Below are 25,738 nucleotides of genomic sequence, written 5' to 3'. Positions count from 1 at the left end.
GAGCCAGCAGCATGATACATAACCATACAGTTCATCTGAACTACAGAGAATAGAAGCTTAATATATCATCAGACCTATGTGACAGTGGAAATTGTGTTGTCCATATAACATTTACATTGGGTCTTTGTAATTGCCCAGGTCAAGTGATGTATTTATAAACAATGGCAGTTTATGCTGCAAACTTTCTCCTTATAAACACTCGATTCTAAAACCTATTGGATTGATGGCCTTTTCTGAAATAAATTACCTGCAGTTTTTCTTGTACATACATAATGATGGATCATTTTTCTTCTTAAACCCAAGCTCAGAGTTTTTCTTTGCTTTCAAATCTGCTGATAGCATTTCCTGGAAGAAAGCATTCCAGACTGTACACTGCCCTAGTTGACATCATTAATAAATGGAACCAGGCCAAAGATTTCTTTCATAATAAATCTGTCAAACCTCCAAACCTGAGACATTTAAATAACAGTAGGGGAGCTACTGCTAGTTAAAAGGTCACTAAATGCTAAGCAATTATGGTCCAGTATTTATGAAATCAATTAGTGCCTCTTTAAGTTCTTGACTTTACCTAATAAACATCAGTCCATATTTCAAGAATTGTAGTCAAACTGAAAATATTTTTTTAAAAACTGCATTAAATACTTATGAATCAATTGTTGATTAATAATAATAATAATAATAATAATAATAATAACTTTATTTTTGTACCCCGTCACCATCTCCCCAGAGGGACTCGGGGCGGCTCACAGATATAAAACCAACATACAGTGATATCAAATATAAATATCAAATAAATAGAAGAATATGATTATCTCATTTCTCTACATTTTTGTAGAGCTCAGAAAATTACATCATCATCATCATCATCATCATCATCATCATTATTTGTAGTACTAGTACTAGTATTGGTAGTAAGTATTTATATCCCGCTTCCTCTTTCCCAAAGGAGACTGAAATTGGCTAACACAAAAAATAATATGATATGTAAATTAAAACTCAGACCACACAAACATAGAATTAAACACAGGGCTTATTAAAATACATAGTTAAAACCCCCAAAAACATTTGAAAACCTGTTAAACTACATAAAACACAGCACCCCCATTGTGAACTATATCTCTTAGAATCCCTCAGATTCTGGGAAATATAGTTTAGCTCAGAAAAATTGCATTTTGGATTGTATCTCCCAGAATCCCTCAGCTAGTGTGGCTGGTGGTCATGCAGCTAGAGAAATCTGGAAGTTGTAGTCTGAATCTTTTTACCTATGTGCCAATTTATGTACCCTGAGTAGTACATATGCTTTCCCAGGGCCTTGCAGCAAATGTTAGAAGTACCGGTAACTACATTGGAGATGGATGATGGTACATTCTAGTCTTGACTTTATCCCTGCCCATCTCATTGGCTCTTGATCTGAGGCCAAGTCTTTCCGGAAAATAATTGTCTCTTGTGTAAATTAGGATCTTGTGTCTGCATTGTTGTAACTTCTGTCTCTGGTATGCAGCTGACTTTTGCTCTTTTGGAGTAATAATACTGTACTGAAAATCTTTTTATAAGTCATTTTAATACAGCAGTTATTAATATAGAGATAGGTTTTACAGGAAGGCTGTTTCATGCAGAGGTTGGCACATCAGGGAGATAATGGTGGCAATCCGTAAAAGACATTGTGATGGAAAGAAAAATTCCTCTTCAAAATCCACTAGAGATTAACTGAGTGGGTGGAAAGACACTGACTTGGATGAGGTCCTTAATCAGTGTCACAGAGTAAGTGTCACATACATTACTCCACTATTCTCCAGCACCTTTTCGTATCTGAAGATACAGGACAGCCAGACAGCAATTGATAAAATGCCATCCTGAGAGAGGAAAAAAATCAGGACAGCCAAATCACTCACTATCATTACATTGGTGAAGTTTATTCAGTTAGAAATGGATGGTCCGGAATTAGTGCATCTGAAAAAGTATACATACTGAAGTTTTGGGAGACAGAAAAGCTATAGTGATTTACAACTAGCAATTAAAAGAAAAGACTAACTCTTGTAATTTGCACAGAAAAATCTTTAGTTGTCCAGCTATTTCAGACTACAACTCCCTCAATCCCTTACCATTGTCCAGGATGAATTAAGTTGACGGGAGCTGCAGATCAGATCATCAGGAGGGACAAATACCTTGATAGATAGGCTTTCACTGAATTATTCAACATCGTGCAGGGATGTTTAATATTGACACAAAATATAGCATGTTATTTGGATAAAATCTGCCATGGGTATAGTTTCTCTTTCTGCAGAAATGTAGGATATAAATTACTGAAATAAATAAATAATGTGTATATAAGACACATAAACACTCCACCATACGTATATAGAAGAGATGAATGCACAAGTTCTTCCGGAGGACATTTTGCCAGTTTAAAAATACCTTAGAAAGGAGAATATTGTATAAATAATTTTTTAATAAAATTGTATATTATTTCTTTCCTAAATTCATATCTGGAACAAAATGAAAGAGCTTCATGAATTAGAATGGTTTGCATTTATTCTCAGAAAAAAGTAGAGATGTTTAAAAAAGTAGAGATGGCCTTGATTATGAGGCATTATTCTGAATCCCATTCTGATCATGTTCTGTGCATTTGTGAAAGCCAGAGTTTAATTGGCATCTAATGCACTCACAAATTACTCTAGTTGGACATTTCTGACTGATTGAAAAGTTCACTTTTAGTTTAAGGTGGTGGAAGTGTATGCAATATGCCAGTGTGCACTCAGTAGCATATTCAATATTTATGAACATTGCCTATTTATTTGAGAATTGTGTTCAGGCAAATGAAGGTCATTTGTGAGATACGGAGGTTATAAACACACAAGTTGGTGATAAATATGACATATTTATTAAGTAGTGGACACAGGTGTTAAATAAGGTCTTGACCTAAAGAAAATCCCTCAGAGCAACTCTCATTTCCAACCAGTTGTTAGAAGCTCAGTGAAGATATCACAGGCCATTTATCTTCAGCATCATGTTGGTTCTTCTGGTCTTTGCTGAGTTCTCACAGGGCAATTCTGTTTGGGTTTTCCTAGGCAAAAACCATCCCAGACTACTTGCGGTCTTGCATTCTCTATCAGTCATTCGTCTTCCCTACTGGTTATTCACTTCTGATTAATGACACCTGTGTTTAATTGGAACATCTAAATAAAGTAATTAATAATAGCTGCCTGATAACTGGTTATCTATATTTATGTCTAATGGTCAGGGATGTGTCTTAGCAGGTACTTGGTACAAGCTCCTTTTTTCAATTTTGAGGTCATGCCAAGCATGTACTGATGATAGTCAGATGTCAAGGTTATACACATTTAACATCAACCAGATGCCAAGGTTATCAAGTTTCACGTCAACATTGGCCAAAATGTAGCATTAGCTTAAGCTGCAAAGGCTTTTGGCAGGAAGAGACCAAGAAGTTTAGCATAATGGGACAATTTGCACACATCATCCATAGCCTTTTCCAACAAAGTTCTTTTTTATTGTTTCTACAGCAGCTCACACAGCCCAATTAATGTGCTCCAGTATAGGATCTTGGTAATTGTTTTTCTTCTTGCATGAACATTTCCACAGATCTATTCCAAAATTATAACATTTTTGTGTGCATCTCCTTTTTCATTCTGTGCATTTAAGCCATTCACTTTTTAAAATGAACAATAAATTGATTGTTTTGTGTATGTTTTTCCCCCACAGGCCATTGCAAGCCTTGCAAATGTGTACCTATCCAAGGCAAGATACATGAGTGAAATGCATATTTTCACTGAAAAAACTCAATTCCCAATGGCATTCTTCTCCATTCCAAATTAAAAATATATTTCATTGTATCCAAGGGATTTACTTCCTAGTAAAGGTTGATAGGATTACAAATATGTTCCATTAATCTCAGCAGGGCTATTAATTATGCAGATGTGTACATGTGCTGCACTTGTGTAGGAATGCACTTGTATAGCAGAGTTTTTCAAACTGTGATCCTCCAGATGTTTTGGACCTCATCTCCCACAATTCCTAATAGCTGGTAAGCTGGTGGGCATTTCTGGGATTTGAAGTCCAAAACACCTGGAGGAGCAGAGTTTGAGAAACACTCAAACAGTATAGAAATCTGAAGTACTATGACAATTTATCTGAGAATAGAAATGGCCATCTTAGCTTATTTAATTATCACAGCCAAGAATGAATAATTTCAAAATGTTACTATTGGCTGAGTGACATCAAAAGACCTCATGTATTTTTCACTATTTTCCATATCTTGGGATATGTTTTCTTTGAAAAATCCTCCCTTTTTGAGTTTTTGCAGAAAAGACTCTGGCTAGAATGCCATTTAAGCCTTATTTGAGCAGAATTATAGTTGTGTAGGCAGTGGCAATGTGAACATAAAAACCTCAGATGTAATGACCATGAAGAAAATAAGACATTGGGGAAATTGGTTACCCTGAGCTGGTAGACATCCCTTGTCTTCCCTTACAATGACTGTAAAACCCCAGTAAACGTGGAACTGGTACCATAGCACAACAAAATTCTAGCTACAGTTGCATATATCCAAATATTTTGCATAAAAGATCCAGGTTCAAATCCTGTTTATGGATCTTATGGTCTATATAAAATAATGAAGCAACTTACTTTATTTACAAGGGTTGAATGAAAAGTAATGCCTCCACCTTTGTTACTTGGAGGAGAATGTGACTCTCACGTTCTTGTGAAATGACGATTAAGCTTGAAATTTCTTTCTGAGTGATACCACGATTGTCCTGAATCAATCTGTCAACCTTTTTGCTTGTGAAACTTGGTGGTTGCTTTCACAGGACATCCAACTCTTTGTTTGTCACGCAAGTCAGATGTCCCCACCTCAACATCTTTAAACTTACTCTCCCAATGACGCACAGTACTCACATCAACACAATCACTATAAACAGCTTGCATTCTCTGATGAATCTCCTTTGGGGTGACACCTTCTGCTGTCAAGAATTCAATGACTGCACATTGCTTAAGTTGCATTGGCCGACCATCTGCGCAGGGTTCCATACTTTGCACCTTAACAACACAACAAGTCAATGCTAAGGCTTCCCACCAAATGGAACTGTAGAGGAGAGTCTACTGAACAAGCCAGTACCTGCTGCATACCAGTACTGCCATCTGTCGAGGAGATACCCTCGTATTACTAGCTTGGGTAGCTGCCCGGGTTGTTTGAAAAAAGCCAGGCAACATCAATGGTGGGGGTCATAGCTGTTTCTGGAAGTGGAAGTCTCTCTGTGGAAGTGGGAGCCCCTTTTCATGCACACACATACATACAGTCACTTTTAATATGTATAGATATAGATTTAGATATATATTTAATAACATTAGGCAACATGGAAAATCAAAATAGAAAATATATAGTAATGAGGCAGAGCTGCACTTCTTTGGGAAGTAAAGCAAATTATTTATATTTTCAAGCAGTAGCCTAGTCTAAAAAACCAACTCTGTAATTAAAAAAAAATAACTTCAAGTTTATTAAGAATTGCAGTGATGATTTTATTATTTATGGCAAAAGGTTATTAGACGTTGTAAAATTTTGTATTATGTTTATCTTCTGTTTGCAAAAGAAGTGTGTGCATGTGTATGTGGGAAGTATTGGTTACTGTATAAATGCATCTATTCCGCCACCTAACAGTAGGAAAATAACAATCTGCCTAAGCATCAAAGTGCCATGAGTAGCACATCACATTGATTTGCAGCCTAATGAGCACTTAGCATGCAGTATATAATTGTAGGCGGCATCCTTTACTTTTCTAAAGCATACAATGTAGAGTAGTTGCAACACATATCTCATTTATTTGTCAATTCCATTTAAACTTTTTAAGAGAAAGTACTGTTACATTATGGTTAATATCACACTAGTAAAACTGAATGGAAACTACTCCCTCTTTTAAAAAAGCACACTGAGAAGGCAGGAAATGGGAACATGCCATAGTAAATGGGATGCTCAAGTATGCTTTTAGTACCAATTAGGATTCTGTCACATAAATGCCACAGACCAAATCTTTAAAATAGATGAATTTTCCATAAAATATTAGATTTTTTAAAACAAAAATATAATTATCTTCCTCCTTCCCATGCAAATGAAATTTTCCCTAAAGTACAAACACAGAAAACTGTTAGATATACTATGTAAGATATATTTTGGAAATAGCGGTCTTACATTTATTCTTCTATCCATCATACGTTCAAGATGTTTAACTGCCAGCTGGGGAGAGATATTGCAGCCACAGGATAATCCATTTCCATCTACTCAGGCTGGAAGACTATATAAAGTTTATTTTTGGCATGATACATCGCCTTATCTTGATTAAGAATGAGCTACTCAAAATGGGTTGGTTTTCTATATTAATTCTTAGTACAATTACACAGCTTCAAAAACACAAACCTTTCAAACAGGTTAAGGGATAACATGACTATTCTTTGCTTCTTGCTTTGCTGTGAATATTTATGTGATAATTTCCATGACTGCAGGAGTGATTAGCATCATAATAATATTGAGCATTTATATAGCACATTTTAAGTGTTCAAAGCACCACACATACATCATCTCAGCAATCTTTGGAGGAGTATTGTAATTTAGGGCACTTATTACCTTAATATTTTCAGGCCTCTTCATGCATTTTGACTTCTGTGGAGAAAAATAAGCCAACTGGATCAGATTAAAGATCTGTCTAATGCAGCAGCCAGTTTCCTATGGTGGGTGGTGCTACTTACCATTAAAAGAAGTCTGACTTTTGATGGAACATGGCTTGGTGTTTGTGTGTGCCATTGCAGTCATATCCTCTTTGTGAGTTTCCTAGGGTGCATCTACATTGTAGAATGAATGCATTTTAACACCACTTTAACTGTCATGGCTCAATGCTAGGAAATCATAGTTTGATGAGACAGCAGAACTCTTTGGCAGAGACATCTAAAGACCTTGTAAAACTGCAGCTCTCATGATTACATGGCATTGAGTCATGACAGTTAAATCTATGTCATGTGCCACTGTAAAATTGATCAATTCTACAGTGTAGACACAACTATGTAGGCAAGTGATTGCTTATTGTTGATTAGACTAGGCAGGCCTTTGGTTTGATCTTTTTTTTTAATCTTTTGTTGCCCAATATTCTATATAAAGGAATGGTACTTGTGGTCTTTGAGGTAGCACATGGTGATCATGGGTTTGTAGCCACTGAGATTTTACTTTCTATGGCTTAGTTTAAACCCATTTTAAATGAATCAAAAGTGATAGCCATTTGAGTATCTTGTGGTAGTGAATTCCATAGCTTACCTATATGCTCTATGAAAAAGTACTTTTATTATTATTATTATTATTATTATTATTATTATTATTTAATAATAATAATAATAATAATAATAATAATAATAATAATAATAATAATTTTATTTCTTACCCACCTCGCCTCATGGCTCAAGGTGGGTTACAACATTGCTAAAACCCATAATCCAAACACATAATGATTTTAAATCACTCTGTAGAATATACATTTTAAAACATATTTCCATAATATATATATTAAAATACACAAAACCAAAATTAGACGTAGAATGGAAGTTTAAAATTCATTATTAAAACTGTCTGGGTAGGCCTGCTGGAAGAGACAGATCTTCACTTCTTATCAGTCTTGCATTCCTCATTTAGCTTGATTGGATGAGCCTAGCTTTTGATATTATGAAATCTCCCAATATGCTTTCTCCACAAAATGTACACACACAATCTACCTTTTCCAAGCTCCTCTTTACTTTCTCTCACCCACCCCAAACATCCTTGTATTATTAATACCCATATGATTTTGGTTTTTATATTCTGATCATAGTATTTATGATGTCCTTAGTCCTTGATCATGGTTAGGATTACAGAAGACTCTTATTTTAGTCTAGTGTATTTCTTGTTTAGTATTGTCTGCCAATTTTAATTAAAAATCCTTGTTAGATGTGGCTTGTTAGATAAGGTATCAGGTATTCTACTAAAGTTCTGTACTGGATTACAAGTAAACATGGGAAATGTTTTTTTAAATGAATATATACTGCTACATCATATACATACACTTCATCCATACAACAAGAAATAATATTTAAGGACTTCACAGGAAGAATATTAAACCAGTTTTGCCTCCCATATACTCCATCAATCTCCTCCTGGACTGACCATCAAGGTTTTTATATTCAGGTTCAGATGGGGCAACAGACACTTGAAATGCAGTTCCCAGCCACTTCTATGCCTCATTTAGCTCTTTCCTCCAAGTCAGCAGGATGGCAGAAAGTCTACTCCAGCCCACAAATGTTCGTGCTAGAATTCTGTGCCTGTTTTCAGCATGCTTTGTATTAGCACATAAATATCATTTTGGAAACCATGTTAAGTTTCTCCACTTACAGTTGCCATTGTATTGCCAATTTTGGGCAATTTATGATTTGACAAGAGAGATACGGCCTGTAATGGGAAGTGAGTGCATGGCACTGGCTCCTGGAACAATGAAGCTGCCTATCCCTTCAATAGACTGTAATTAGAAATCTGTACAGAATTGCAGTAAAATAATGGTAGAATTTGAAACCCTGTTCACAACATTTCCTTAACTAATTTTATGTAGAAGCTTGTGTACAGATTCCTGCCATGAATTTCAACTGAAAATCTCTGTCTGAGAGTCAAATTAGAAACCTCTGTCCATGCATAATTAATCTGTGTTAAGTAATCCTCAGGGTAGACTTTTGCTCTGGTGAAGTTTTGCCACTGGAGAAGTGTTACAGCTTTGCACTTCAATTTGCCAATGTTTATCATTAAAACCTATTTTGAGCATAAGATCAGAAAGAAAGTTTCTCATAGTTGAAAAACAGGTGTGAATAGAAAAAAAATGGATTCATCATTTAAAAAGCAGAGCAAGCACATGGCACTTCCCTCTACCATCTATTTAGAATCAGCATAACAAACTGTCACTCAAAATCCTAGTGACCAACTAGTCGTTCTGTGAGTGATAGCTAACCTGAATTGAAGTATATTCATTTTTGTCAAATTTGTAAATGTCTCTCTAATATACACCGACAAGCACTGAAATTGTCTGCAGCATTGCTTCACAGTTGAACACTTTTCCATTTAATGAAATGAATAAATGTTGATGAGTGTCATGATGCTTTTTTCTTTTTTTTCTTTTTTTGTTTCAGATTGTTTTGAATCTGCTTGGTACAGCAGATGTATGTTCACATTGCTAGCCTTTTATTGTTCTTTTTCACAGTACATTTGCTGATGGGCAAAGCACTCAGGCTCAATGGCAATAATTTTATTTTGGCAGTACAAACTTGTTGGAACCTTTACACATGTTTCCCCTCAATATTCCTGCTTGCTTTTATTTCATTATTGTAATTCATATCATTGTTTGATTCATACTATTTTTTACATATCAGTAACTTTTAACAACATTTAAAATGACCATTCTGTTGTATTTTCCCTCTTATAATGATGTTTTGCTCTTCTATGCTATTCAATATATCTGTCTGATATCATTCCATCTAAGACATTGTTGGCTTTGATAGTCAATCATTCTATATTGTTTTAAATTAGGGATAAAGGATATGTAGACTGCTAGATAATATTGACTACATTTCCCACAATCTTTAATTGTTGGGTAAATTGGATATGTTTAATGGGAGCTGAAGGCTAACAACATCATGGATAGACACACATACCCCATGTATGCAGTTTCCTCCCATCTGATATAGATTGGCCTTCCAAAATAAAGTTTCTCAAGGAGCTATTTATACCACTGTTACTGAAGATATTCTGCCCACTTTTGATTTCTGAAAATGAGAGAAGAAGAGTTTAGCTCCACTTAATAATGGGCAGAATTCTCTTCATTTTATTCCTGTGAATAATGGTTGCCTTACTTTGGTGACAGTTGTTGCTGTGCTTGTGTCTCAGTTGAGCATTCTTCCTTAATGTAGGTTTTCTACCTGATATTGCAATGCCTCAGAAAAAGTGGCTGCTACAACAGGCCTTTGGTGAGAACTGAGCTTGGCCCTTGACACTATGATTTCTTCTATTTTGTGTTCAAAATGGGTTCTAAGACAGCCTGTGTTTACAATACTACATTATTTGTAACAAGACATGACAGAGGAAGGCTCAATTGGACTCTTCTCTGCTGTCTTTTAAGTGACAGGCAAAAGACTCTCTTTAAACAGCTATTTAGCCTTCAAATGTTTTGGGGTAGTAGGATGTTCAATGTATGTTGTCTCTTCCTTTAATTTTGTTTTAAAAAACAATGTGTTTTAATTGTTTTTTCAAAATATACATTATTTGGTTAATGCTTGTGAAATGTTTGGATCATGGCTTTAGCCATGTTTCTTTTGTTTATATTGTAGGCCACTCTGGGTCTCATATTAGAAAATGCTAGGATATAAATCAAATAAATAAATTACATGTGTGTGGGGGGGATATACAATTTTGAAATGTGTATAGGAGATAAAACCTCTGCAAGTTGTTATACTGGAAAATTCTACAGTTCCCACACCCGCTTTTCAGTGCTTCTTGTAATTCTTTATTTTATTTATTTTCTTAAATGTGAAGCAATCTTTCAAGGGGAATCCTAAAAAGAATTGTCTATTTAAAAATAGAGGGCTGTGTTAGCTGTTGGATGATACGGGCATAGTTGTGTGCCACTACCTTTATAGAAGAGCTCTCCAAGGTACTGAATCCCATCCCCAAACAGGTTCAGCATAATTGATAGCTCTTTTAAAGTTCAGATTAAACCCTGGAGGACATCTACTACCTTATTTATTTATCAAAACATTTATATCCCTGTTCATTTGTTGATTTGTTTATTTTTTAAAACTCTATACTGTCTTTTATTATAGGCTTTCAGGGTGGCACATAACTAACAATTTAAAACATCTCTAGATGAAAAGGATAAACAATCTGAACAATATAAAATATACTAAACATATTTACACTTTAAATGATTTTAAAAACTACAATTTAAAACTATGTGCTTTGTAATAAAATACGTTAGTCCATAAAATCTTTGCAGGGGAAAGCAATATTTTGGCTAGGTGCTGGAAAAAAACCAACATTCACGCTAGTCAGAGCTCCAAAGGGAGATTATTCCACAATCAGAATGCAACAGTCAAGAAGGCCCTGTTGCATGTCCTGGTGGCATACAGAAGACCTCAGTCCTTGGACAGATAAGGATAGTGAGACATAGTCCTTCAAATATCAAGGAGCCCTACTGATAGAAAAGCCAGCAGGTACACTGGGTCAGGGAAAATTGAAATGAAACCTACAATGATGTTTTAAGGGATAAAAAGAATAAAACAAACCCTTTTTCATAAGCTATTACTATAAAATAGATATTAGTTCATTGGTCAACATTTTACATATTTTTCTATTCTGTTGATTTTTGGGATCACCCCATAATGCCTCAGTGGCGGAGAATTATGACAGTTGCAATCCCCAAAAAGGTATGTTTCCTAACCTCTGGATTAAACCTTTTACACTTTGTCAAAATGCTCATGGAGCAATAAGGGAGACCCTCTGAAAATTAGGGTTGCCTTGCTAAGACTATAAAACTTTTCCTCTGCTGCAGCAAATATATGTGGCTTGGGATCAGGCTATCTGAAAGCAGCAAATATATCTGGCTTGGGACCAACATATTTTCCCATTTTTTTCCTCTCTTCGTGTCAGGAGCAACCGGAGTCGCTTCTGGAGTGAGAGAATTGGCCGTCTGCAAGGATGTTGCCCAAGGGACGCCCGGATTTTTTTTTGATGTTTTTACCATCCTTGTGGGAGGCTTCTCTCATGTCCCTGCATGGAGCTGGAGCAGATAGAGGGAGCTCATCCGCACTCTCCCCTGGTGGGATTCGAACCTGGCAGCTTTCAGGTCAGCAACCCAACCTTCAAGTCACGAGGCTTTTATCCCCTAGGCCACCAGAGGGTCCTATATTTTCCCATAATAACAATAATATCATCATCATCATCATCATCATCACCACCACTACCACTTTATTCTTATAACCCGCCCCATCTCCCTGAAGGGATTCAGGCCGGCTTACATGGGGATCAAGCCCAGTAATACAGCAATAAAATATATCAACAATCACAATGAATTAATACATAAAACATATAAATATCATAAAAATATAACAACAACCAATAACCAATAACCGAGTGCAATGGGCATGTTCAGAATTGGAGGCAGGGCAATAATGATACATGATATATGATCCTGCCCAAAATGTAAGATCCTGCTCTGGTTGGTTGCAATTGTCTGTGTGGTTTTAAAACTACATCTAGAAAGAATTTAAAATCCATTTTAAAGCTTTTTGTTTATATATTGAATGTTCTAAATGTCCTAGTGGATTCAGAGGTGATAGACAAATATCTTAGATAAATCAATCAAATGTTTGAAATAGTGTTGATCTTATCATGGTTTTTTAAACCAATCTGAAAACAATGATAACATTGTAAATAAGAGACACAAAAGTAGTTGGCGCTTAAAAAATGGCAGAAGGCCAAACTGCAGAGAAGACAAATGAGAAGAATTAAGAAAAGCCACACATCCTTTGGCATGGCTCATCATTTGTTGGAAAAGACTGCCAAGGATTAGCATAGCAAATTTATCCTTTAGACATCGTTCCAGTTGTAAAAACAACCAGTGTGTTACATGGCCATTTAAACTATATTCATGATAACTAAGAAAATAATAATGAACCAAGATACCCTGTAAATAAACATTTAAATCACACTAAATATTTGAAGCAATTACAATAAACATCAGTCTTTATTTCTTGGCAGTTTCTTTTTACACCAGCATATCTAGGTTTAAACCAATAAAAAACAACTCCTGGGTTATTCTGTAGTAGCTTCTGTTATGTACTACTCTCATGGAACCTCCAGGTTTCTCATCTGCTTCCTAACTTCCTGAGTATTCTTATTAATATCTCAGAGATCCTTGTCCTTCCTTCCTTCCTTCCTTCCTTCCTTCCTTCCTTCCTTCCTTCCTTCCTTCCTTCCTTCCTTCCTTCCTCATTTTCATTTTAGGAATCCTAGCAAAAATGTTCTAGCCCAGTGGTTCTCAACCTGTGGGGCCCCAGGTGATTTGGCCTACAACTCCTGAAATTCCAGCCAGTTTACCAGCTGTTAGGATTTCTGGAAGTTGAAGGCCAAAACATCTGGGGACCCACAAGTTCTAGCCCTTTCCTTTTTATACCCTTCTTTTTCTGTCTCAGTAATTTAACCAGCAGTGCTTCAAAGAGCCCTCTTATTTTGTTCTAGCATAATGATATTCAGTGCTGCCCACTCTGGTATCCACTCTGGTCTAATATTACAAAATGCAATCATGGAGCCATCTGTTTTCCTGTCTTCCCTTCTAAACTTCAGAAATTTTGCCAGTAATGCTTCAGATGCAACCATTCCGCAACATTTTGCACTCAACCAAATTCAACAAATCTCTCCCCCCTCCCCCCCCCACACACACACCTTAATCCAAGTGGTTTAAAACCTTTGGTCCTCCAGGTATTTCAGACATCAAATCCAAGAAGCCCCACCCAGCTTGGCAAACTGTCAGGAATTCTGGGAGCTGAAATCAAAACACCTAGAAGAGCCAAGTTGGGGACTAGTGCAGTAGCACCTTTATGTTCCCTTGCCTGTTGTTTTTGTACTTTACAGATTTAGCAGTAGTGTGTCCTTTCTTGCCCCCTTGAAAATGTTTTTTCCAGCAGCCCCACTATGGAAGTTGCCCAATTGGAATGTTGCCTTAAAGCTAGCCACTGCAAATTGAGTAACAACTAAAATATTACATTTTGAAGCATCTGTCACAATTTCCTGATGAATTGTGGCTCTCCAGCTTTTTGTTTCCAGCAAATCATGCAGCAATGCAACTTAGACAGCAACCAAGGCCACTATATCAATTTTTAAGGCCTCTAGCATGATGCCCACAGTCTTCCCACACAGCCATAGATATTTTTTATCATTGTACATGTGTCTGTTTCTAGGATACTTAATAAACACTGTAGAACCTTATGCTAAGATCATATAAGAATAGATCCCAAAGAACTTCTCCAGAAGATAAAATATTTTAAAATTATATAAGGCACACCCAGTATACCTCTGTCATTCATTTTTTTAACTTCATGAACTGAAAACTGAAGTGACAGGGAAGCATCAGCAACACTCTAGAGACTACGCCTGCCCTTTTATGTCACCTCTCTATTTCTTTCTTTGATCTATGTACTCCAGCCTTTGCTCCTTTCCGTCCTGCAGAGGTCATTCCGATCTTTTTTCAAGAAGTTAGTTAGTCCTTTGTCTCTGAAGCAAACATCTATGAGGTTCCAGCTTCATAACAGATACTAGCTAAAATCCAAACATGACAGCCAGCTTTTAGGGGCTCTTATAATGAAGTTAAGTTAATAAAAAATTGTCTGTCTCCTTTTCTCTATACCAAGCTGAATTTACTTAAACAACACATATAAGTTTATCGGGCCCCTGATGGTACAGTGTTAAAGTGCTGAGCTGCTGAACTTGCGGACCAAAAGGTCCCAGGTTCAAATCCCGGGAGTGGAATGAGCGCCCACTTTTAGCCCCAGCTCCTGCCAACTTAGCAGTTTGAAAACATGCAAATGTGAGTAGATCAATAGGTACCGCTTCAGCGGGAAGGTAATGGCGCTCCGTGCAGTTATGCCGGCCACATGACCTTGGAGGTGTCTCTTCGGCTTAGAAATGGAGATGAGCACCAACCCCCAGAGTCGGTCACAACTGGATTTAACGTCGGAGAAACCTTTACCTTATAAGTTTTAGTTTTCCTTTTTGACTTTACTAGAGCATCTTGAGTAATATTCCCTGAGTATCACTGTCTTTCATTTATGTCATTAATATTTTAACTATCATGAGAACAAAATTAAAGAAAAAGAGAGACTGTGTCAGCAATAGATAAGTCATTTGAATATCACAACCAATATATGAATGGGGATGGTAGACTCCATTGATATCAGGAAGTGCGCATGTGTGTGTATGTGTGTGTGTATAGAACAAGTTCATCATTATTTGTTGGAAATATGTGATAAAATTTCTTGTGGAAAAAAAGAAAATGCTGCTAAATTTCTAATTGCTGTTGTGTGCCTTCAAGTCAGTTCTGACTTTCCGAAGGCTTAGTTGTTTGCTTAACATGTATAACTATCCACATTAATAAAGCCTGTGTTTACATTATCTCCTATCAACACTTCATTTTCCTTCGTTAACTTTATGTTTTGGGTCTGAGTTGAAATTTAGAAACTTCGAAAGTGAACATCATATGAAGTTACATGAAACAAAATACTGTATCTAATTTTTCCGATATATTGTGAACTTGTTCAAGATGTAGTTAGTTCTAATGATAACAGTTGAGTCTACTATGCCAGAGGCAAAAGCAAACATGACTTGTTTAAAATATCATGGAGAGATTCAGTGGATCTGAAATGCTTTATGATCTCTGTAAAGTCCTAGATTAAGTTATTTGAAGAGTACAACCCTGCAATTCCTTGGGTACATGCTTCATTTTAAGCTTACTCCCAGTGTAACCAATTACTATGTTATTTGGCGTATGTTGTTTAGACAGTGCAAAACTAAAGAACATGCAGCAAAAACAGAACAAAACAAGGAGGAGACTTTCAAGAATGTTTGACTGGTGAAGTGGAGAATGTACCATGTGGTCAGGATGGTGTATCTTTTTCTTTTTTAAAACCCCTGGGTGATTTAGAAAGAAGATTATGTCTCAAGGTCTCCTCAGATGCAAGATATGTTCTGAGAGGCAAAACCTCTGATTGCTTGGCCATGACAGCCTTCCAGATGGTTGGCAATGCCACAAGAAATGGCAGCCATGTCACCATGACTCTTCCTTCTCTTTCCCACTTTCCCATTGTGTTGGTACAAACAGGATAATACTACATAATACTGTAACTTACGGATTGGCACATATTTAGACCATAGTGAATAGACAAAGTTTTTTTATGTAGTGCAGATATATTTGTATAATACAAAACTGTAAAATAATTATATCACATAATAAGATTAGCAGCCAAGGGTTAAAAACAGTACAGTACATAAAACCAAATCAAAACTATCAGGAAATAATAAAAAAGTGGCAACCAAAATCACTTTTGAAATGCTTCAGGCAATAAAAAGACATTCAACTGGCACTGGAAAGGCCAAAATATTGATGACAAGTCAGCCCTTCTAGGAAAGGCTTTCTTTTATTGCCCCTTTTTGGGGGAGAAAGAGAAGAACGCATTGGATAATGACTGGAGATAAGTGGATAACTAGCTATGAAGCAAGACTCTGCTCCAGATAAACTGGCCCCAAGTCCTTTAGGTCTTTAAAGGTTCAAACCAGCAATTTGAATTGGGCCTGGAAATGAATCAGCAGCCAGTAACAATGGAATAATTTAATTTTATTAACCATTTTCAGTGCTCAAACTAACTCCACTCTTTTGATTTAACAATTGCAAAGCTATCTCTGCCCAAGCAGGGTCAACACTGGGCCAAATTTGATCACAAACCTATTGACAAATTATTATTTCATTTATGAGCACAATGATAACTGCTACTATCGTTACCACTACACAGAAGATGCTGAGGAAACAGTAGAAATAGTTTCACCAATAGTACTATTGCTATTAGGACTACTACCCAATTTCAGGATCCTCACTACAGTACAACTTCCATATCCTTTGGAATCTGTTCCTGAACTTATTGTGGAAATAGGAAGCCCTATTGAAATGAATGACATTTTCTAGATTCATCAATTTATGTTGCATGTGCATGCAGACCATGCCACTGTCACATATATAATAGCTATTTTGATCTCTGTTAGTATCTGGAATTTTTAAAAACAATCTTTCATAAATCAGCAAAGCCACAAGGTGGCAGCAGAAAATTATTTTTGCAAGGATTTCAAAGTTAAATTGGAAGTGTTACAGTTATATGCACTTTCTCTCTCACACGCTTTGTTTTGCAAATAGGCATTACCTTCTTTGTGCCACTGAATACTGCCTAAGTTTCTGATCAAAAATATTTCCATCTAGACCCCATGTTTATTAAGTTAGTCAGAAATGTGACTTTTGAATAATAAACCTTTTGAAGTGTCAGGAATCACCTAACTTTGAACTGACCATGACATGGTTTGCTTAGCTAAATGCTCATTAACATAAGTTCAAGGAGTCCATGTTGCCAGTGTTGCAATGAAGACATGCACATCATCTCTATCAAAAAAACTAATCTGCATCTATGTGGAGAACTGTGCTATCCACAGCACATTATATTCCTTATTTACTTCTTTTTTTTAGTTGTACTTTTGATACACTGCTTGAATGATATGGACTTTGGAGAATTATAAAATCGAATAGCTGGATCAAAGACAAAACTATGGGCTCTTTTACACTACAACTGTAGTGCTATAATTTCATTTTAATGACCATGGTTGCACCCTGTGGAATCTGGCAATTTGTTGTTTGATGATGCATTAGAACAGTGGTTCTCAATCTGTGGGTCCCCAGATGTTTTGGCCTTCAACTCCCCAGATGTTTTGCCCTTCAACTCCTAGAAATCCCAGCCAGCTGGTAAACTGGCTGGGATTTCTAGGAGTTGTAGGCCAAAACACCTGGGGACCCACAGGTTGAGAACCACTGCAGTAGAGGTTTCTGACTAGGAATTCTATCCAAACTACACACCCTTGATCACATAGTATGGGACCATTACAGCTAAAGTGTAACCACAGCACTATAACAGAGTTTTGTGAAAGTGTCCTATGTCCCCGGGAACTTCATCACTAATCAAACAACACAAGGCAGATAATGAGAATGCTCTTAACTGCAGGGTCATTTGGTGACACCAAGCTGGTTTAGAAAAGGCAGAGGAACGAGAGACCAAATTGCCAATATCCACTGGAAAATGGAGGAAGCTAGGGAGTTTCAGAAAAACACCTATTTCTGTATTATTTACTATTCTAAAGCCTTCGACAGTGTGGATCATAATAAATCATGGCAAGTTCTTGGTGGTATGGGGATACCAAGTCACCTTGTCTGTCTCCTGAGAAATCTGTATTATGACCAAGTAGCCACAGTAAGAACAGAGCACAGAACAACAGACTGGTTCAAGATTGGGAAAGGAGCACAGCAGGGCTGTATACTCTCACCCTACCTATTCAACTTGTACACATCATGCAACTTGCGGGGCTTGACAAATCCAAGACTGGAGTTAAAATTGCTGGAAGAAACATTAACAACCTTAGATATGCAGATGATACCACTCTGATGGTTGAAAGTGAGGAGGAGCTGAGGAGCCTTATCACTAAGGTGAAAGAAGAAAGTGCAAAAGCTGGGTTGCAGTTAAACATCAAGAAAACCAAGATTACGGCAACCAGACTGATTGATAACTGGCAAATAGAGGGAGAAAACAGACTTTATATTTCTAGGCGCAAAAATTACGGTAGCTGCAGACTGCAGCCAGGAAATCAGAAGACATTTACTTCTTGGGAGAAGAGCAATGACCAACCTCAATAAAATAGTGAAGAGTAGAGACATTACACTGGCAACGAAGGTCTGCATAGTTAAAGCGATGGTATTCCCCTTAGTAACCTATGGATGCGAGAGCTGGACCATAAGGAAGACTGAGCGAAGGAAGATAGATGCTTTTGAACTGTGGTGTTGGAGGAAAATTCTGAGAGTGCCTTGGATAGCAAGAAGATCCAACCAGTCCATACTCCAGGAAATAATGCCCGGCTGCTCACTGGAGGGAAGGATATTTGAGACAAAGATGAAGTTACCACCCCCCTGCTAAGCCTACCACCCCCCTGCTAAGCCAGCTCCACTGGCTACTGATATGCTACCGAGCCCAATTCAAAGTGCTGGTCTTGACCTATAAAGCCCTAAACGGTTCTGGCCCAATTTACTTATCCGAACGTATCTCCTCATATGAGCCAGCTAGATCCCTAAGATCATCTGGAGAGGCCCTGCTCTCGGTCCCACCTGCCTCGCAGGCGCGGCTGGTGGGAACGAGGGACAGGGCCTTCTCGGTGGTGGCTCCCCGGCTGTGGAACACCCTCCCCACAAATATCCGACAAGCCCCAACTCTTCTGGGTTTCAGAAAGGCTGTGAAAACATGGCTGTGTGCACAAGCTTTTAACGAGTAATATGATAACGTCGACATGGTCCGATTGAAGGCTGAAGCATGAGGTTTTTAGACAAATGGATCTAATTTACTTATGTTTTAATTTTTATAATGTATTTTAATGATGTATTTTTATAGTTTTAATTGATTATATGTACTGTTTTTGTTTTATTATTATGTTCTTGGCATTAAATGTTGCCAACTGTGTAAGCTGCCCCGAGTCCCCCCGGGTGAGAAGGGCGGGGTATAAATTCTGGAAATAAATAAATAAATAAATAAGTTCTTTGGCCACTTAATGAGAAGACAGGAAAGCTTGGAGAAGAGAATGATGCTGGGGAAATGGAAGGAAAAAGGAAGAGGGGCCGACCAAGCGCAATATGGATGGATGGTATCCTTGAAGGGACTGGCTTGACCTTGAAGGAACTGGGGGTGGCCACAGCTGACAGGAAACTCTGGCTTGAGCTGGTCCATGAGGCCATGAAGAGTCGGAAGTGACTGAACGAATAAACAACAGCCGCAACATGTCACCTTATAAGTTTAGCTCCTTGGAGGGGCTCCTTTAAAGTTCAGATTAAAACTTAAAGCAAACTCATTGTGGTACCAACCGTCTGTATTTAATAAAAGGAAATATCTTCATCGCAAAAGAAGGAGCAAGTGAAAGACACAAAACGGGAAGGACAATGCCTTTCCCTTGTTAGTCTTGAAAGGTATCACCCTCCTTAGAAGCCGTAGAATTCCTTCTCTAGGAAAAAGTGGTGTGACAAATAATTATCTATCTATCTCTTTTCCAATTCTGTAGTTTTCAGTGTAGCTTAAAATATTTTGATTTAGTAACTCTATATATTTTCAAATAAAAAAAGCAGTTTACATTGATATTTTGCAAAAAATAATAATCTAAATACAAATAACTTGTTATGTTGGTATGTCATCTGAAAGTTATCAGCTTAAAAAAAATCTTACCATATTTTTAAAAAGTCAGTCATTCTCATGACTAAACACTGTTATTTATAATAGGTGAGAAACAAAAAGAAACCAGACAGTTTGTTATATTGCATGTTGAGCCTTTCTTTAATATTGTTGCTTCAGAAATCATAACGCCAGAGCTAAAATGCTTGCCGATATCAGTGGGATTAGGATCAGGCCTTGAAAGGTTAGTCAGCTTTCTGTGGCCCAGGATAGCAATTCCTCCCATTCAAGGCATCCAAGTGACAGCCTGTAAAATTAGACTTCAGCCATCTGGCTGGAATCCACATAGCAGTGCTTCTAATGAGCTGCTATCTGCTCAGCCCCTGTGCAGCTGCTCCATCAAAAGTCTCCATAAAGTTTACCCAAATGTTTAAACCTTGTTAAGACTTTTGATGAAACAAGCCTGGCAGGCTATAGGGCATCATTGTGCAAAAAAAGAAAGAAAAAAAGTTGGGATTGACTTCAACGGCTCAACACAGTTGGGAATCAGCCCCATGGCTGAAGGACATAAAGGAACAGAGGATGATTTGAGATGCTACCAGGCATGGAATACAAACTGCAGATGGAGAAAAAGGCACAATACCGGCAGTTCAAGTACTGCCTCTGTTTTGATACAGAGAAATGGGGAGGTAATTTCCCCAAAAGGTAGATGAAAAGAAAAGCCGGTGGCAGAAGACAAATAAGATCAATAAACCTGGATGTTTGAGAAAGGTGTATGATTCTGTAATTATAAGCATTTGGCTTTTCTCCCTCTCTCTTTCTTCTAATGCTAAACAAAAACTGGGCTAGAATAGAAAATAAAAAAGTCTGGCCTTTTCTATTTTAAATCTTTAGTCGAATGGTGGGATGTTGTGGAGGAAGAATGTGCTCTGAGGAAGGGTGTTCAAAGAGAATTTGAGAATCTACAAAGGCTTAAACAGATGTAATTTCCTCTAGGTTTGAATCACAGGCATCTAGAGACTTTCATTTGCATGTCCTGCAGGTTTCCTCTTCTGCTTTCCTGTGATACTGTATGATAAATTACTTTATTTGCTAAAGAATTCTGCACTGGGGCTTCAACAGGCAGCCTGATATCTAGGCAGGCAGCAGTCCCTCAAAAGAGACACCTATTAAGCTGTAAGGATTGAATGATTACTAAATCTAGCAGTGTGATACTTGACATATTCACCCCCAAGAAAAAACTGTCATAAATGTGCTTTGAAGTAAGTACATTTATGAAGCTCACAAAAAATGTTAAATGGGATTAATAGAATTACCATTCTAAGTATGGGACTCTTAAGTCTCAAAATGATGCATTTACCACTTAACCTCTTTTGTTGCCAGGGTCACAGCAGCAGTTAAGCATTACCAGCCACCTGCAAAACTTGGCACCCCAGAAGATGTATGACAAGGAGTTGAATATTGGACTTGCCTTGCCCTCTAATTGGATTCAGATGGTGAGTGCAATTGAATGGGTGGTGTTGAGAGTGGGGATTCCACTTAGGAAGGTGAATGCTCTTTGCCCATGGGAGCAGGTTTGTTTCTGTCTTGTGTCTGTGATATTGCTCTTCAGGCTGACTAGCTACTACCCTGTTTTCCCGAAAATAAGACATCCCCGAAAAATAAGACCTAGTAGAAGTTTTGCTGAATTGCTAAATATAGGGCCTCCCCCGAAAGTAAAACCTAGCAGTTTTTGTTTGGAAGCATGCCCAGTGCCTGCGAATCAGAACACCAGAGCATGCAGGATTGGTAAATGTACATACCAGTTGTACATGGAAAGAATGGTAGTAACAAGAAATTATTGATAGGATTCACAGTTTTTCTGGTTATGCTCGTTTGTGATGATAACTACTGTACAGTATATAATAAATGTTCATTTTTTTGTTCAACAATAAATGTGAATTCTTCTTCATGGAAAAATAAGACATCCCCTGAAAATAAGACCTAGCACATCTTTGGGAGCAAAAATTAAATAAGACACTGTCTTATTTTCGGGGAAACACGGTAGCTTGTATATTTGGTGTTTTCCATTGCTGGAATTTACCACATTTATTTTGGAAAATCCAGATGAAGTAATTCCTTTCTTATTTAAATATAGCTCATTTTACCAAATGTTTTAGTACATTTCATATTCCAAATATATGTTCAGTTATTGTTGCACTTTCTTCTGCTTGGTAGTAGTGCCTTACGATATGGGCTGTGAATGCTAACTTTTCATGGTTTTGCAGCTTGCTACCTGTCCCTGACTCGTTTTCTGTGTTGACCAATATGTCTCCAGGGAAACTAGTGATCTTCCTGTAGAGAGAGCTTTTTTAAAAAATATATCTTGACAACTTTATTAATATTGTAATGCATTGGTATGGCACATTACTCTGTTTTTCTGCAGGATCACTCCATAGTTTCAACCCCCACACACATTTTTTCTTAGCCGAAGAAAAATAGTTACCACTGTAGTCGTTCACAGCAATGCTGCTAAAGTTCTAGACATATACTTTTCAAAATGTAAGGTACTACATATAGGAAAGAAAAGTGAAATGCCCAAATATGGGATGGGTGACATTGAGCTTGACAACAACACATGTAAAAAGGTCTAGAGTTCTTTGTAGACCACAAGCTACACATGAGTCAATAGTGCAATGTAGAGTCACATAATCTATTAAAGCAGGCTGGAACTGGTATCTCAAACACTGATTCTGGTCCACTTCGCAGCCTGTCACAAATGTTTTCAGGCACCTCAGCATCTACAGAGCCTCTCTGCAGCTCAACCATTCTGAATGTGATTCAGCCATCCTACGTCCTCCACATAGGAACCAGCTGCAGGTATCTGTACTACCATAACTCAATGGACAATCTAAATCCTGGTGCAAGATCTGGGATTTCCTCTGAGTTATATTAACCTAGATTACTCCTGCATTGTTACTTTCCCAGTGTTAATTTGGATCAGACCACATGTGTCTTGCTTACTTTACAGGGTTGGTGAGTGGCCTACCTTGCAGGGCTGGTGTGTGGCCATTTTGCAGGCCTTGCTTGCAAAAGCTCAGCAGAGAAAGGGGGAGGAGCAATCAGGCAGCCATTACTGTCAGTGCAGTCTGATTGGCTGATATAAATGGAGGAAGTTGCTTAGCAACTGGAGATGGGTGACAGATGGAGCCAGGCAGCCAAAGAATTATTTTTCAGTTGGGGGTTGGAGTTTGAAATGTGAAGATAGAGATATAGTTTTGGGAACTCTGTTTTGAAAAGGAAGCCTCTTTGAGGGATATAGTTAAAGGCCTTCAGGAAAGGAAGGGCTGAGAGCTATATGTAGTCTAGAGTGTGGGTGTTAAATCCCAGGAGAAATGGATTTAAAAGTTTAAATTGTCCTGTTTGTGTTTCCTTGGTGAAGGAACATATTTATACAGAATTCAAGCTATAAAACCATCCTTCGTAAGAGAAAAGCCTTATTTGTTATTGAAACCACTACACATCTTTACTGTTACTGAAACCACTACACTTCTTTACTGTTCAAATACAAGTAAACAACAACTTATTGTTTTCCTCACATAAAGTGTCTCGTGTGACTCTCTCAATATCCTAATTACAGAAGAGGTTCAGGAACATAACAGTGGTGGCAGCATTAGTAGAGGTAGTGAGTTCAAATCCTCCATATTTTTAGTGGCAGGTGAAAGTAAAAGCCTATGCAATTTTGGCAATTTGAAAAATCCTCTCTAAATTCTATATTTTTAAAAGCCAATCCTCTATATTTTGGTGGTAGCATTTTGTAGCCACCCATGAACTGCTCCCATGCCACACTGACCTAATGGGGTCCAATGCAATTCTGTTTTGCAATAGGAGTATAGTGTTAAGATCAAGGGAAGGAATAGTACTACTCTATTCAGCTTTGGTCAGACTTGACATAAATACTGTGTCCAGTTCTTGGCAATTCAAGAATGAACCTGGAACATGTCCAAAGGAGAACAGCCAAAATAATAAAAGGTCTGGAAACCTTTAGGCTTGGAGAGGAAAAAGATTGAAAGGTAATATGATAGCTATATTGAAATACTTGAAAGGATTTCTCATAGAAGATGGAATGAAGTTTTTTTTGTATTGTTCCATCAACTGGAACCATTGTATTTCAATTACAATAAGAAGAATATCTTGCCTTTAAAACTGTTTGACAGCTTCAGAAGGTGGTGTTCCATCTCCCCTCCCCCCCCCCCCCCAAAATAGTTTTGACTGGCATTTTTCAAGAATGTTTTCTCTTGCAGTCCCTTCCAACTCTGGGATTCTAAAAACATGTAGGAATAATATTAAAATTCTAGAGAGATGGAAAATAATTCAAAAATTGTGAGAAGGCATTGGGCAAGAAGGGAGGGTACATCTGGTAACACATGGAAACAAAATGGGAAGGTATGTGAAAAGATAGGGTATGCTTATATCTATCATGACAGCTCATGTCAAAGCAAGATGTCTGTAAATCAACCAAACTGTGATATCTTTTTGTTGAGTTTTTTAAGTGAAGAAAGTGGATAGGAAAGCAACAAGAAATTTCAAGAAGCACCCAAAAACAACATTAATTGGTGCAGCACATAGCTGCATAAATCACTGGTCTGGATGAGCTCAATATTAAAACAAAAGAGGCCTTGTATTTCACTAAGTCTGCAGCTATTCCCTCTACCTTTTATTACTAGCAAGCCTTCTGTGTCTTCTTTTAAAGACAGTCAAAAGCTTTTCTGTTTACTTTTACAACACACCTGTTATATGATGTTTTCATGATTCTTATGGACTTTCCCCATTCATATGAATGAGTATTTTATACATCTAGGAGCCAAAGAACAAATGATTCATAATAGCAATAATTCTAATAAAATCTTGGGTACATGTATTAAGATTTCTGCACCCATAGACTGGTTCTAACAAGCAGAAGCTGGTCTAATAATTGTTACTTCTTTACCTTAATTTTAAAAATCAATTCTCTTGGTACCATTATAGCAGCTACTGTCCATACTCAACAACAGGCTTTACTCTTCTACTTCATTTCCAAAGAACCAGCTCATTTGAGCTGGATATGAAAGATCTTGTGAGCAGCAATCACTCAAGAAGTTGTAACCTGAAAGTCATGAACAAATGAATATGCTGAGGTGTTCGTATCCACTTTCAAAATATTGTGTGCTTTAATTTATTTGCAGTGATACATTCTTATTACTTAGATTAGGGAATTAGCACTTCCCAGCAAACTGCAAATTAGGGATTTTAGAGTGAGATTGGTGTAGGCAATTAATTCCACGCAGCACATCAGAATAAATCTGTTTACACTCTGAGGTATTCAGCTGCAAACCCCTGAAGTCAGCAGCCCACATTTACTTACTGCATATTGTTTCTGAAATGTCACCTAACAAAATGGTGGTGATGAGATTTATGCCCAACCAGCTGAAAGGAGTGCGACTGAAGATGGATGACACGAGCCTCTGTAGAATTTGAAAGTCTGCAGGCTCATGAACTCTCCTTTGGACTCCCAAACCTCATTTTCACTTCTCGGTCTTTTTGCTGATGTGAACAAATCCTACGTTTTCCACTATGTTGAAGCTAGGAGTTTAGGAGAAACGTTTGCATATAGTTGCATTTCAATTTTGTTCAGAACAAAGTTGAG

Source organism: Anolis carolinensis, chromosome 5 (assembly GCF_035594765.1).
Source record: "Anolis carolinensis isolate JA03-04 chromosome 5, rAnoCar3.1.pri, whole genome shotgun sequence".
Classification (NCBI taxonomy): Eukaryota; Metazoa; Chordata; class Lepidosauria; order Squamata; family Dactyloidae; genus Anolis; species Anolis carolinensis.
This window is presented reverse-complemented; position numbering follows the sequence as displayed.